The following is a 14,126-nucleotide window of genomic DNA, read 5'->3' on the forward strand; positions in this document are numbered from 1 at the left end:
AAATTTCTTTTTAGTATAAAGACCTCTTTGCCGTCCTTATCTGCTTTTAATATCTCTAATAACATATGTAATTTTACTGTCTAAATAATAAAAATTATTTAAGTTCTGCTATTTTACATTTTATTTTCACATTATTTCATATTTGTGTTCTTTCTTTTAGTCGCCTTTCGCTAATTTATTTTACTCATTAATTTTCAGATTTTATTAAAGGTACTTTCAGCGAATCCGCACCATTCGGTATTTCTTCAGATTCATTTTTATGAGTTTTAACTAAAGGAACAGTATTATTAGTGAATGATTAATATCTTAAATTTTGTTTTCTTCATGGCGATTTTCTCCTCTTTAAATTTGAAATACTTATCTCATTCCATTTGTTATAGGAGCTTAGCAATTTATTTTAATCAACATCGATCCGATTCGAATACGCATACTTTTTTCTTAGTATATTTTAATCATACATTCCTTACAATTTAAACATCGCATTTCATTGTACAATATAGTCCGGTTTCTAAAAATCAACAAATAATATGATAGATATCCGTGTTTCACTATGCCTACCTACCTACCTACCTACCTAAGAATAATCCCAGATTTATAAACATCACGTCACTTACAGTAATTTTCTCTTTTAAAGCCTAATAATAAATTTTTATTATTCTCTATAATAGTCAAAGTTATTTTTGTACCTATAATATGATTTTTGAAGCTTATAAACAATTTGCTTCACAATAACGGGAAAAATGTTGTGGATGGTCTTACCTTTCTCCCGGGTAATCTTTCTATTAGCCTAACCGATGTTGTTATTTTATAACTGAAATTCCAATCATTAAAAAAATGTGAGGGAAAAAAAGTACCCTATATTAATATTTTAACTTTATTAGAATGCTTTACGTCCGTTAAAAAAAACAACACCCTGTTACGCAGCAGTTTCCAAAATATAATCTTTACTATCCAGTGGTTTCATCACAGAATTTTAAATGAATTTAGGTAATTTGTTTTTAAATACCAAACCGTACCCTCTTATTATTTACTTTTAGGTATTATACACATTTTCTTATTTAACTGCAAAAACCTAAAGTTTTCTTTTGGCCGGAAAAATTATTAATTGGAAAATGGCCGATAAATGGTTTAACCGCTGATGTAAAACCAACCTAACTATGCAAGAACCTGAGCAAAAGTTATTTATTGTGTATTAAGTTACGTTTTCTGCGTTTCGCAAAGGGGTTTCAGAAGCACGGTATAATAAGTAAACAAAGGGTACGCCTTTTCTTAGTTTTATCTTCTTTCTTTTAATTTTACGTAATGAAAAGAAATTGTGTAATTTAATAGCAAAATGACAAGACGATTGTCATTATGTATAATAATATACGAATAACATTACTTTTCATCATGAAGATCAAACTTATCGACTAAAATAAACATTAGATGGATCTCAAAATGTTCTTTATACGTTATAACTCAATAACTGAAATTACGTTGATATCACCTAGTATTGAACTTTGCAGACTCTAACCGGGAATCGAATTCAGTACCTTCAGCAAAGCAAGCAGTCGGCATGCTACCAAGCCAGATAATGGAAATTTTTCGTTTTTTATATATATATATATATATATATATATATATATAAATAAAATTATGTTCATAATGTTGTAAACTTTGTTATTGAAGTTGTACATTCACAATTCTATCTACAAGAAATTATATTCTTAAAATGTACAGCTATGTAAAGTCGTAAAAGTAATGTAATTTAATCTTTAATTTTTTATTATCCAATTGTAATTGTTATGCAAATAAATTCATTATCATTTTCTCACAAAAATGATGCGTGCGTGCTGACGCGTCAGTTCGAACTCACATATGCTATTCAAGCTTAACGTCACAGTGCATTAAGAGTTAATGGCTTTTCTAAGGGAAATATGCATTAATAAGAAACTTACATACATCGAATGCCTCTTATACCTACAGATAAATCGAGTTTTAACAATCAAATTAAAATCTTTACGTAAGAATCTTACAGACTGCTGTATTATTATTAAAATTATTACTGATCATTTTATTATTAAAAATGAATATTAATTTAATTATATAAAATTTAATCATTAAAACTATCATTTTAAAAAGAAAGAGTATTAATATTATAAATCCAAATAAGAAACTATATAATAATGGTGACGAAGTGATATTCGGGGGAAAAAATCATATTAAAAGTAACTACAGCGAAGAGGAATTTGTAATCGGCTCATTTTCATGCTTGTCAAAAGGGTTCGTACAAAAACACTTGTGTAGGCGCTACATCGCCTGTACTAGTGCGAATCTTCATTTCCATGTACTTAATAGCAAGTTATATTAAGAATGTTTAATGACCGATCAATTACATACAAATGAAGAGGAAAAGAGAAAACGTAGTACGTTTCTTGTCAAAATAACATTAAGAACAACTTAAGGTAATCTTTCGTTGATTATATAATAAACAAACGGTGACTGTAAGAATTATAAGAGGGGGTCAATACTGCAATGTTCGAGACAAAAAATTAAACTAATAAAACAATACATTTTGGAATTAAGAAACCAGAACAAGAAGGACCCCCAGAATGCAGGACCCCGATTAATCCATGTCAAAAAAGTAGCAATTTACAAAAATTAAGTCGAATTTTTATTAATTACTGTTTTTTTTAAATCCTTTCTTTTTTGTTACAACATCGAAAATATTATGACTATACAGAACGAATGGAAAAGAGAAAGAATAAAAATAAAGTGCAATTGCAACAAGAACGGTCAAGCGAGTCCGACTGGAGCCCGTGTATCATTACTAGAAGGACCGCTGCCAACCACCGGCACACAGCTAGCGCTAGCGCCAACTTTCTCTGTACTCACCTCCTCCCTCGAAATGAGCAAGCGCTTACGCGCGCGCACGTACCACACGGTCGACTTGCCCGCCAAAACCCATCCATTATATCCTTACTAAGAGAGAACTGACTAACCGACCGGAAAACGTTACCTCAGGACACTCCCAAAGCGCTCGCTGTACTGACCTTACTAAAAACATCTACCGAACGGCAACGAGTATATACAGACTGGACACACGCGCGCGCGCTCACACGTACACACACACACATTCCATTGTTTCGCCGGCTCACGATTCTCCCACGATACTACGACACTCGTATATAAAAGCGACCTTACTATCGTAATAAAACAACGCTGCTACCGAATACACACATTTGATCAGCAAACATAAGTTTGTTTTCGACCGGCAAAAGTACTTTATTGATGTATTATTAATAAATTTAATACTGGGCCAAAATTAAAAAAAAAATATTAGTAATCGATGAATTAAATTAAATCTTAAAAAAACAAATCGCAATCATTTCTTAGGTGAAAAATTTACCATTATTACAGGTGCAAAAAGATTAAGGAACTACTTATTGTTAAGTAGCTGAGTATAACTAAGCTTATTATTAACTTGTAGTTATAATTAATTCCCACGATTAAACACACCGGACAAGTACAATAATTAACTTTCACCATAAAATTGTCGAATAAATTACAACAAAAATCACGTAATCAATGAAAATATAATAGCTGCAAATATTTTTTTTTTTAAATTACACATTTCTTCTACAACTTTTAACAGACTTTCAGTAAAAAATATGAAATTCAATTTATAACAATCATTAACCAATTAAACTGTTTAATGTGAACTTTTTTCAACTGCTTTAAAGCAATTTTTAAGTCTTTTCTGTTAAATTGTAGTACTGGAATTAAGAATTATTATTAGGACACCGTAATGGTCACATTAACTTCTACACGTACTGTGTCTAACCTATCCTTTTCAACCATCTATCTATTACAATTAAATTTAAAATCTTCAAACTCCAATCCGCTTTTAGTTAGGCTGTAACTACCCACAAAAAGATCATCAATAGCGTTGTCAGGCGAAACCACTTAGTAAAGATGATTTTTATGGGTATATTTTGTTATGACTATTATGTGCAATGAAGCAAAAATAAGAGAAAATATAATATTAAATTGAATTCTTCTAATTATTATTTTATACTGGCCCGATGAAAATTACAAATGATTGTAATAGATCAGGAATTAACGTGTCGTTTTTTTTTCCTGGGCGTACAACGAGATGTCATTATTAGCGCCCGGGCACAAACTTTCGTAAAAAATTAAAATTTACTTTAAAAAGTAAAACGCTTATACGGTATGCTAGACGCAAAATGAAACCAAAATAAAAGCAGTATTACAAAACTAACATAAAACAACAAAATTCCCATACGTCGAAGGCATGAATGGAGAAACACATTAAGTTAAAATCAAATATTTGAATCTCGATAGACGACCTTAGGAAATCGTGATATCAGATAACATCGATTCATTGTTGCCTAAGATGTTTCGTATGTTAGCCCCTAGTTTAACTTTCCGACGCAATGCCGCATAATAGGCACTGTCCACAAGCATGTGGGTACTCTTAGTTGGCAGTAGCAGCGAACACAGTCGTAAAGGTCGGTCCGATTCATGAGGTCTATGAGTAAGTTTAGGGTGTCCTATTCGTAAACTGTAAATAATTACCTCCTCACGACGGTTGTTCCTGCATAAGACGCTCTACGGTGACAGAGTTCTAAAATGGACGAAGTCTACTGTTGACGAAAGCGTTCCAATCACTTTGCCACTCATCACGGACCACACTCTCTTAAGAAAACGGACGTCATCAGGAATCGTCCTTTCGTCAATCGTTTCACGATTTGTGAAAGGATGCTGAAATTCCAATATGGCTGGGGATCCAGCACAAGCTCACTTGGATTTCGCCAAGTCATTTCAGAAATGACAGATTGTATATCACGGATAACAGGTGTCTGAAGTACATGTCACTAATCACCTGTAAGGCACTGAAGGAATTTTCAACCAACAGACAAGTACGTTTCGATATGTTCGGCTACTTTTATATTTAAGGTCTTATTAATAGCATACAGCTCCGCGACGAAAACACTTACTATAATTATATACTAACATAATGATTTTTATTATAAGTGATAATGTATTAAATCTAAGCATTTGTTTTGTATTTTTCAAATGCAATAATGAAAAAAAACCCGTCTCAATATAAAATTATTTTCATTATTATTATTTTGTCATCAACCCCTTACCAATGTATATTAATTACCCCCCCCCCCCCAACAATCCTAGCTTTGTGCCTGATATAATATGAATAATGTACAGACTGACTTATAAGCTACCTTACAAGAAAAATGTAGAGAAAAAATTAACAAAGATGTTCGTTTTAATATTAGGTTTTATAATATTAGAGAAACATTTGTTCCCCTCTCATTTCCTTCTGTGATCTAATTGCATTTTTTTTTAATTTTCGTTAAACAAATGTAGATAGCGAACTGAAACTTTTCTGGGAACTGTTATTAATTATAGGGGAAATAAATGATTATGCTAGTATATTTTATTGTATGTACTGCCGTTGCTTTTCGATCCAATCGGCGCCAGAGATTGTCCCGATCCGCACATGGCCCGATGTTTTCTCTACACAAACGGATGATGGAGTTGTCCGGGAAATGGTATCTACGACATTATTCAGCCATGATTTCAGTTTCGCACACCGAAACACTCGACGGCAAACAGCCCTCGCACTGCGGAAGGGTAATTCTGTCGTAGGCCTTGAAATTACATAATTGAAATTGATTGAAATTACGTAAAACCCTTGAAGGATTCCTTGGTGCATTCCTGCAGTCTTTGTCCCACCAAGGAACAGCAGGCCTCCTTAGCTTTCTAGATGTTAAGAGGGAAAAGTTCATTTGCGCTATCGAGTATGTGTATAAACTTGGCAAGTTGGTGGATCGCGCTACCACTTTTGTCATATTGGCAAAGGAATCCTTGTATCCGATCTAGTCCGCTTTGCGAACCACCCATCTGCATGGCTAACTAGAAAAATCACAAACTGAGATAACCGTTCTGTGATCGCTTCACAGCGCCAGGTAAGACGTGGGATCACGGATGCTCAACACAAGGACAGATCGATGCACGAAAATGTACCTGACGAAGATGACATACAAGTGTACGACCCATTTTGTTCAATAAGCAGAAATCTAAGTTCTCCTCAGTAGATCGACTATAAGTGCCTCGGGAAAAACATTACGGTTATGTATCAATTTTAAATAGCGCCACTATCTTCACTGAGACCGCAGGAATGTTTGTCGCTAGCTAAAAGAAACTCCTTCAGGAAAAAAGCCTCACCTTCATGTCTTCTACCCTCAGGTTGATGGTTGCAACCTTCGTAGCCGTAACCGCGAAAGGACACAACATCCTGTGAAAGGAGGTGAGTCTCTTGCAGACACAGTATTAAGTATTCTTCCTTTAGTACGATTTTAATATTCTCACGGTGAGAAGGAGACCGCAAAAACATTCCAATGCATGATATTTGCTCCCACAAAAATACTCTTTTTCTGTTGTATACAAAACTGCGTGCAGATTATTTGTGAAATACTATACGGTTGTTCTTCTGTTATTGATAACTTTTAAAAAGTACTTTACTTCTTCAGATACTACATCGGCCTTCATATTCTCAACCTACCTACCTCGAGATCGTGGTGGGACTTGGAACCCTGGGAGGCCGAAGATCGGTCGGTATCTTCGGCCTCGTACCAGGTGACGAGTTTTTATTAGATCCCTTCATAGGGATCTTGGTAGTTTTTTCCAGCGGGAATGTTCTATGGTCATGGACTAATTGAAGTGGTTTTCGGTAAACCACTTTCGGACTTTCTAGCAGAAGTAACCTTCTTGCCAGTACTCCGTGCTGTAATAGTATATGGAAGGGATTTTACTTGGTCTACAGGGTCTCTAGCATTTTGGTTAATTCTTTGCACTACCAAAAACTTCGGGTCTTGGGTTTGGCATAGGAGCTTCAAACTCTGTTCATCATCCTTCTCCTTAATTAGAAGGGCGTCTTTATTTTGAACTTTATCAACAAGTCAAAATTATATTTCATGTATTGTCTTAAAAGACAGCGGTAATATTTTACAGCAGGAGGGAACACACAAGAAAACAACATATATGCCAAAAATTGTGTCAATTAGATGTCTGTTTTCTATTCGATGAATTCCGCAGCAGCCGATGCCAGTATCTGCGAAATACCTACCCGTTTGAAATCATATTAAGCGGGCGACATAGGACAATTAAAGTGATGAAGTTCGTTACACTAATTTTGCCCATATGTAAGAACACAGCTAACACCGCTTTACTATTGAAACGCGTTAGCTCATACAGTAAAAATATTAAATAAAAATAATAAATGTGCCGTCTCCGAGTAAATAAATAAACAGAAAAAAGTTATATTTCTACATCTCTGCCGATGAGTTTGAACTTAATAACCCCCTTCAAAATAGCAATACAGAAATCGTTAACGGCATTCCAAAACTTTCCCAGCAAACGACAAGAGATTCGACTCCTGAACACCTGTATCAACCTCGGGAGTCGGGAATGATTCCCGACTCCAAATTTTAATAGCATCAATGTACACATATTTAAGTTACTATGCTAAATTTGAAAAAATCGTTTGCCATTCGATCCCGAATTATTTTATAATTCCTCTAAGTTTTCTTTAAAGAAAAAAGCTACTTAACAATTTTTAATCTAACTCAAATTTTGAAGCATGTGAAACGCGCCAAAAATCTATATATATGCAGACTGCCAAATAACTAATTTTTTCATTGTCCTCGTCCAATTAACCTTATTGTGGAATAACAGTATTTTGTCCACCTTTTCGTAAAAGTAATAGTTATTTCAATCAGTAATGGCTATTTTTAATAATTAAATGAAACTGTTCATTTTGATAAACCGAATAAGAAAATGTGAATAATAATGAAAATCACAATCATTACGTACTGAATGTAACGAAAGTTGTGATATTTCGCGCCTAACCGTAATATTGTCGCAAAAAAATAATAAACCGGCATAGTCTACGAGCAGCGACCTCCAAACTGTAGTTCATATTATTTATATTATGCCGTTATTATTTTATACAATTTTTCTTTTCAAATACCACTTCAAATCTTAATAGCAGCTAACTAATCGCAATTGCTATTCGTTTTCTTATTAAAGTTCTAAAAAAACACTGTCATACAAAGACTGTTTTGCTTTTAATTTTTTTTTTTTAAATAACCGTTCCTGACTGAAATTATTCGAATTCGGTCGATAAATGAAAATCGTCGAACAAAAGACCTTTAATCCTAAAGTATGTGAAAAAAGATTAGTTTATTATGCAAACAGAGCATATTTAAATTTTTTTTATAAGTTTCATAATAATGTAAATTTTAAGTAAGGTTAAAAGTAACAAAGGAATGTTTTTGCACTAAGGTAAAGCGAATGCATGAAGTATATAAATTCAGATAGAAATCAGTAACTGCTATCTTGGCTACAGTAGTCTATGTTAAAAGCACCGTGCAAAGTACAACCGATGATCCGGTAAACATTATTTGAACAGCTACGTTAGAAAACTATTAAAATAAATTCCATAAATCCTTTAAAAGCAATTCAACACCAGAATTATATGCAATATTAATGTACAACTGTTAAACTGTAACGAACCGATTAATTATAGTGCTTTACAGACGAATAATAAACGTACCGTCTATCGATTAATAGGTAAATAAATATATGTAAAAACGGGATTCGCACAAAAACATAACTTAAAATAAACGACTTTAGTATATTAAAATATGAGACGAATGAAAGTGGCTGATAATATAAAAAGGGAAGAGGTTACTATAAAATAAACGAATGACACAAAATCGAGGGCGGGCGGCATGTGAAAACCTGCCTTTGGGCAGAACATTTATTATTATATATTAAAAAATGAGTTGTTCTCAAAGCTGCCTAAAATATTCTCTATTAAAAATGTATTTTTTCATTAAAAAAGAAATATATCTCTAAGCGATCGCACGATTAGATGTAATTGATCGGACCGATTTAATAAAACATATTCATTTTAAACCCGAGCGAGATATACACCAAATCTTAATATCTCTAAGCCCAACCCCCTAACTAAAAACGCCTAAAAAATTTAGGCGTTTTTAGTTAATGTTTGTAGGTAATGTTTTTTTTTTGTCAACATTTAACTGATCCGATGTAATTCATCGCGAGGTATTATTATACTACTGTTAGAAGTGTTATGTATACCTTCGTACATTTGTTCTAATGTTGAATTTCGTACTCCTTTAATTTTTTTAATGTTGCACCCTTCATTCTACGACCGAAATTACTGATCGTTAATCCCCTTAAATTATTTCGTAAAATTTTGTTCTGGCGCAAATTTCACTTCTCAAAAACTCATTTAAAAACCTTTTTGTTTTCTACTCTATCGACTCATTAGATTTTCAGATTGCCACCTATAACAAAAATCACCAGTTCTTAGTTTTTCTGTCTTCCCGTAATCCTCAATGTTCACTGTCGTAAGAATCACACGCTCTATATGAATACTTTTAAGACCATTCTACTTCCCAACATCAATTTTTGAAACAAACAGATTTTTTCTACGACGTAAAACCACTAATCGTGAAATGCATATCTTCTACATTGTGTGCATCTTTCAATTTTACTAACAAAACGATCTACCTTCTGATGACTTGTATTAATATTTAACTGATTAACACTCTTCGTGCCGCACTTCTTTACCTATTTTTACTCCTGTTTATTTTCAGATTGAAATGCTCTTGCAAAAATGCATCAGACTCTTTTAACCGCTACTTCTACCATATCCTTTATCCAGTTTCAGTACTTTCTACCTTTACCCGGTTAACAGTATCAAAGGCAAACAAACCTTAACAATTTTATTTCTTGTTCCTGGATATTTATATTTTTCTTTTTAGGTTTTTTATTGCATCTTCCATGCAGAAATAAAATTTAACTGCCAGACAGAGGATACTAGTTCTACCTCACAATGATCCTAAAGGGTCCTCTTCTCACGCTCTTTCTATTTTTTCTCTTTTACTACTGGGCAAAAATTATTATATTTGTAGTTGTTAAATCAGCAATTGTTGTTACCATTAGTTGTTAAATTTTCAGTGTAATAGTTTATCGGTATTTAAGTAAATGCATTTTAAAAAAAAAAAATCACAAATGTGAAAATAGAGCGTAATTTTTAAAAAAATTACAGGAATTTTTTCTTTTAATTTCGAACTAGCTTACTGACCAGTTTACATAACTTTTGTAGCGCGATTTAATAGACTCTGTTACAATAAAGCTACAAGCAGAACATTTAGATGTTTTAATTTTCAATATATAAAATTTACAATAAATCTTGCTTGAGAAATTCTATAAACTTCAAAGTTTTATCAAACTAATTCAAGACGTACTTTACCAAAGCTTCATGATTATTTCAAACAGAAGACAGACATAATAATATAATGACAACAGAAACTGACAGAAATATTTCTTGGTTTTTTTTTATTTTTAAATGACAGTTTAAAAAACTTATTTAACAGCTGCTTCTACAGTTACTGCAAAAACCACAACTCATTTTAGCCGCAAAATATGACACTGACGGCCATGTTCATCAACCAGAAACTTAGAGCCAGTAATTTGAAACCTTTTGTTAAAATACTTCTCGTCCGCCACCACCAACCCCCGGCCGTAAAACCACTAACATCAGCACAAAAGTATTTAACAGCAAAGCAGACACCATGAACAGCGTGTATGTATCTAGCGTTTCCCAATCTTACAAAATATGCGTTTGTAAGAACACTTGCAAATACAGAATTGAATTTCACATCATCAACTGAACCAAGAAGTTTAACACGGCAATCATTAATATTATTCAATATACTGGAGATTCCCAGCGTCGGGTCACTAACCCTCAGAGGTCGCAAGATCTTATTAAGTATCACATTTATACAAAAATAGAAAAACAAACCTTTTGTGATTCTAGATAACAAATAACTAAATTTCGAATCGTCCTATTTATGAAAATGATGTACTTAAATAAATAAATAGACAAATAATATGGATAACAAAAAAAATTTCACCGAAGTTAACCGAATTGTGCGATCTGATTATCCGAATTCGAAACGTGAATCTCTCTACTGGGTGTTAGATATATGCTCAACTTAAATCCCCCCCGAAGCTTCATCGATTAATAATGACCAAAATGAAAACACTAGACTATTCAAACCCGATCCTTAATCAGAATGTGCTAGGTACACTCAAGGATCCCCCCCTTTTTACTTAATATCAATTACAAAGAAATATTAAAAATGAGTTCTAATACTCAATTAACCGTAAACAAGTGAAACCGTACTGGACCTTTTGTTTTCCCAACGCATTGCGAGTTCTTTTCACTAACCAAAAATAGAAATAACTCAACAAATAGAATGTTAACAAATACAATGAGATAAATGTACAGTTTCACCATAAAATAGGGTACACGTTAATTTAGCTGTTTCCGGTATATACCAAAGCCTTTCTTACGGCTGCGACAAGTATACCTAGCAGCCTAGCGCAAGTATACCAATAAATTAAACAAGATACTAGTGAAAATAGCTTTCTCTGAAAGCAATGATATTCATTGTAATGCAGGTTCCTGCGGTGAATAGAGTGAAGGTATCGATTGCAGGGCTGAATATCACTTGTATTTCAGTGGACTTTGTACTTCATTTTACGTAACGAATTATTAGACTCGATGAAAAGCGACAGAAATCCATTTCACTTTTCACTCTTCTTAGTTAGCTGGTGCGTGATGCTTGTTATCCTTAAAATGATTACGCAGTTTTTGGACGCTGATCGTCTTTTGGGGTCAAATCAGGTCGCCTATAACCCTTATGGTTGTGCAACTAAAATATGGTTAAACACGCATACAAAATGTTCATTAAGGAAATTTACGGATACGTTCACATTAAAAACATAAGTCATTTAAAAATTTGGTACAAAAGTTGATAATGCAACATAAAAACTAAACCTCATTTTAAACCTTCCCATCCATTTTTTCCTGTTTCGACATTCGTAATAAACGTTATTCTGTGTGGTCTTAGGTGTTACTGAATATTGCATTTCGTAGAAACTGATAATTCTGCAATACCATAAACATCTGAGAATAGCGATTTTAAAAATACAGTTTGGGAAGCTAGAAAAAATGACTACAACAAAGTTATTTAATAAATAGCTTTTGAGGAGATCCACTTTCAAACCTTCCTCCATGTCTTCTTGAGTAATTGCTAAAATTCAATATACAACGATTATGTAATTAGGTGTAACTGTTATTATGCAATATACAGCAATTATGTAATTAGGTGTAATTGCTATTATGCAATATACAAGCAATTACGTAAGGCGACATGGAGCATCAATTCCATGGTTCAAGAACCATGGAAAATCCCAATATCTTGAATTTTAATTCAAAAAACGTACAAAAAATAAATCCAAGACGCATAATATTAATAAATATAACTAATAAATAATAGTAATAAAATAAAAAGTATCAGCAATCAGCTGTTACACAAAGCCTAAGCGACAGTAGAAAAGATTTGTGTAGCTGTCAGTTCGTTCCATACCTTTTTTTCTTTTGTAAGTCTTTTCTTTTTCCTGTTTAGCCTCCGGTAACTACCGTTTAGATAATTCTTCAGAGGATGAATGAGGATGATATGTATGACTGTAAATGAAGTGTAGTCTTGTTACATTCTCAGTTCGACCATTCCTGAGATGTGTGGTTAATTGAAACCCAACCACCAAAGAACACCGGTATCCACGATCTAGTATTCAAGTCCGTGTAAAAATAACTGGCTTTACTAGGACTTGAACGCTGGAACTCTCGGCTTCCAAAACAGCTGATTTGGGAAAACGCGTTCACCACTAGACCAAGCCGGTCGTTCCATACCTAGACATATACCATCGATCGGAGCAGTCATCTCAGATTCACGCATTACAGAAATAATGAACCTCCACAAATTCAAATCTAATGCTCACGCACGCACACAAAGCTAGCGATTCTGTAATCAAAACGCTATTTACTTTCAATGTAAATAGCATTTACGTTGAAAGTAAATGCACCAATACACACTTCCTGATAAAACTACACAGATCCAAAATTATTAACTTTATAACAATATTTTTCCTTCATTACATACAATAAAATACACTAACAAATTCATTTATTTCCCTATAATTAATAACAGTTTCCAGAAAAGTTTCAGTTCGCTATCTACATTTGTTTAACGAAAATTAAAAAAAAAAGAAGGAATTAGATCACAGAAGGAAATGAGAGGGGAACAAATGTTTCACTATTATAAAATCTAATATTAAAGCCAACATCTTTGTTAATTTGTTCTCTATATTTTTCTTGTAAGGTAGCTTATAAGTCAAAATATATAAAATAAGACAAAATAATAATAATAATGAAAATCATTTTATATTGAAACGGTTTTTTTTTTACTTTATTGCATTTGAAAAACACAAAACACAAGCTTAGATTTAATACATTATTTACTACGCAAATAAAAATCATAATGTTAGTATATAACTTTTTCCTAATCCACACTTATACTTCACACTCACACATTCACACTACCATAAACTTTTTTTTCACATGTCGATTTTTTTTTCTCGCCATAGTATCTAAAACTTAAAGATTAACAGTAATATCTCGATGCACTGACAAAGTAAACGAACTTAATCTTCCATCCCCAGACTTGTAACACGCAATCGTTTTGAACGAGCGTTCATTAGTACATGTTGTACCGGAAGCCACTAAAATTTTTAAGAGATAATGGACATTCGGCAAATATTCTTTATTGTAGTGATCCAATACTTCAATCACTTTTAGGTCGTATTTTAAATTTAATGTCTTTATCTCCTCACACCAAATAAGATACTCCGCTGGGAGGACAGATTCAGAACATTTATTATCATAATATATCGCCAAGATAATTTTTAGTTCATCCACTTTTCCAGGACTTGCTGAACCTGGCAAAAGAACTTAAAAACTTTGTGAAGTTTCTTTGAACGCCGTCTACGTCTTTGAGCTGCCTACGCATACGTTTGGAATGCGATAAGCAAGTTTTGCATTTCTGGCTAGCGGGAAATCCCCAGTAATCAATTATTTTTATTATGTGTTAAGAGTGAGCGTG

General features: G+C 33.1%; 1 protein-coding gene across 2 annotated transcripts in view; it reads right to left on the minus strand.

Annotated features, from left to right (window-relative positions):
• CtBP (C-terminal binding protein) overlaps nucleotides 1–14,126 on the minus strand; it is a 284,561-nt gene that overhangs the window by 254,429 nt on the left and 16,006 nt on the right. The window lies entirely within an intron of this gene.

The sequence above is a fragment of the Lycorma delicatula genome, chromosome 1 (genome assembly GCF_047948215.1).
Source record: "Lycorma delicatula isolate Av1 chromosome 1, ASM4794821v1, whole genome shotgun sequence".
NCBI classification, from domain to species: domain Eukaryota; kingdom Metazoa; phylum Arthropoda; class Insecta; order Hemiptera; family Fulgoridae; genus Lycorma; species Lycorma delicatula.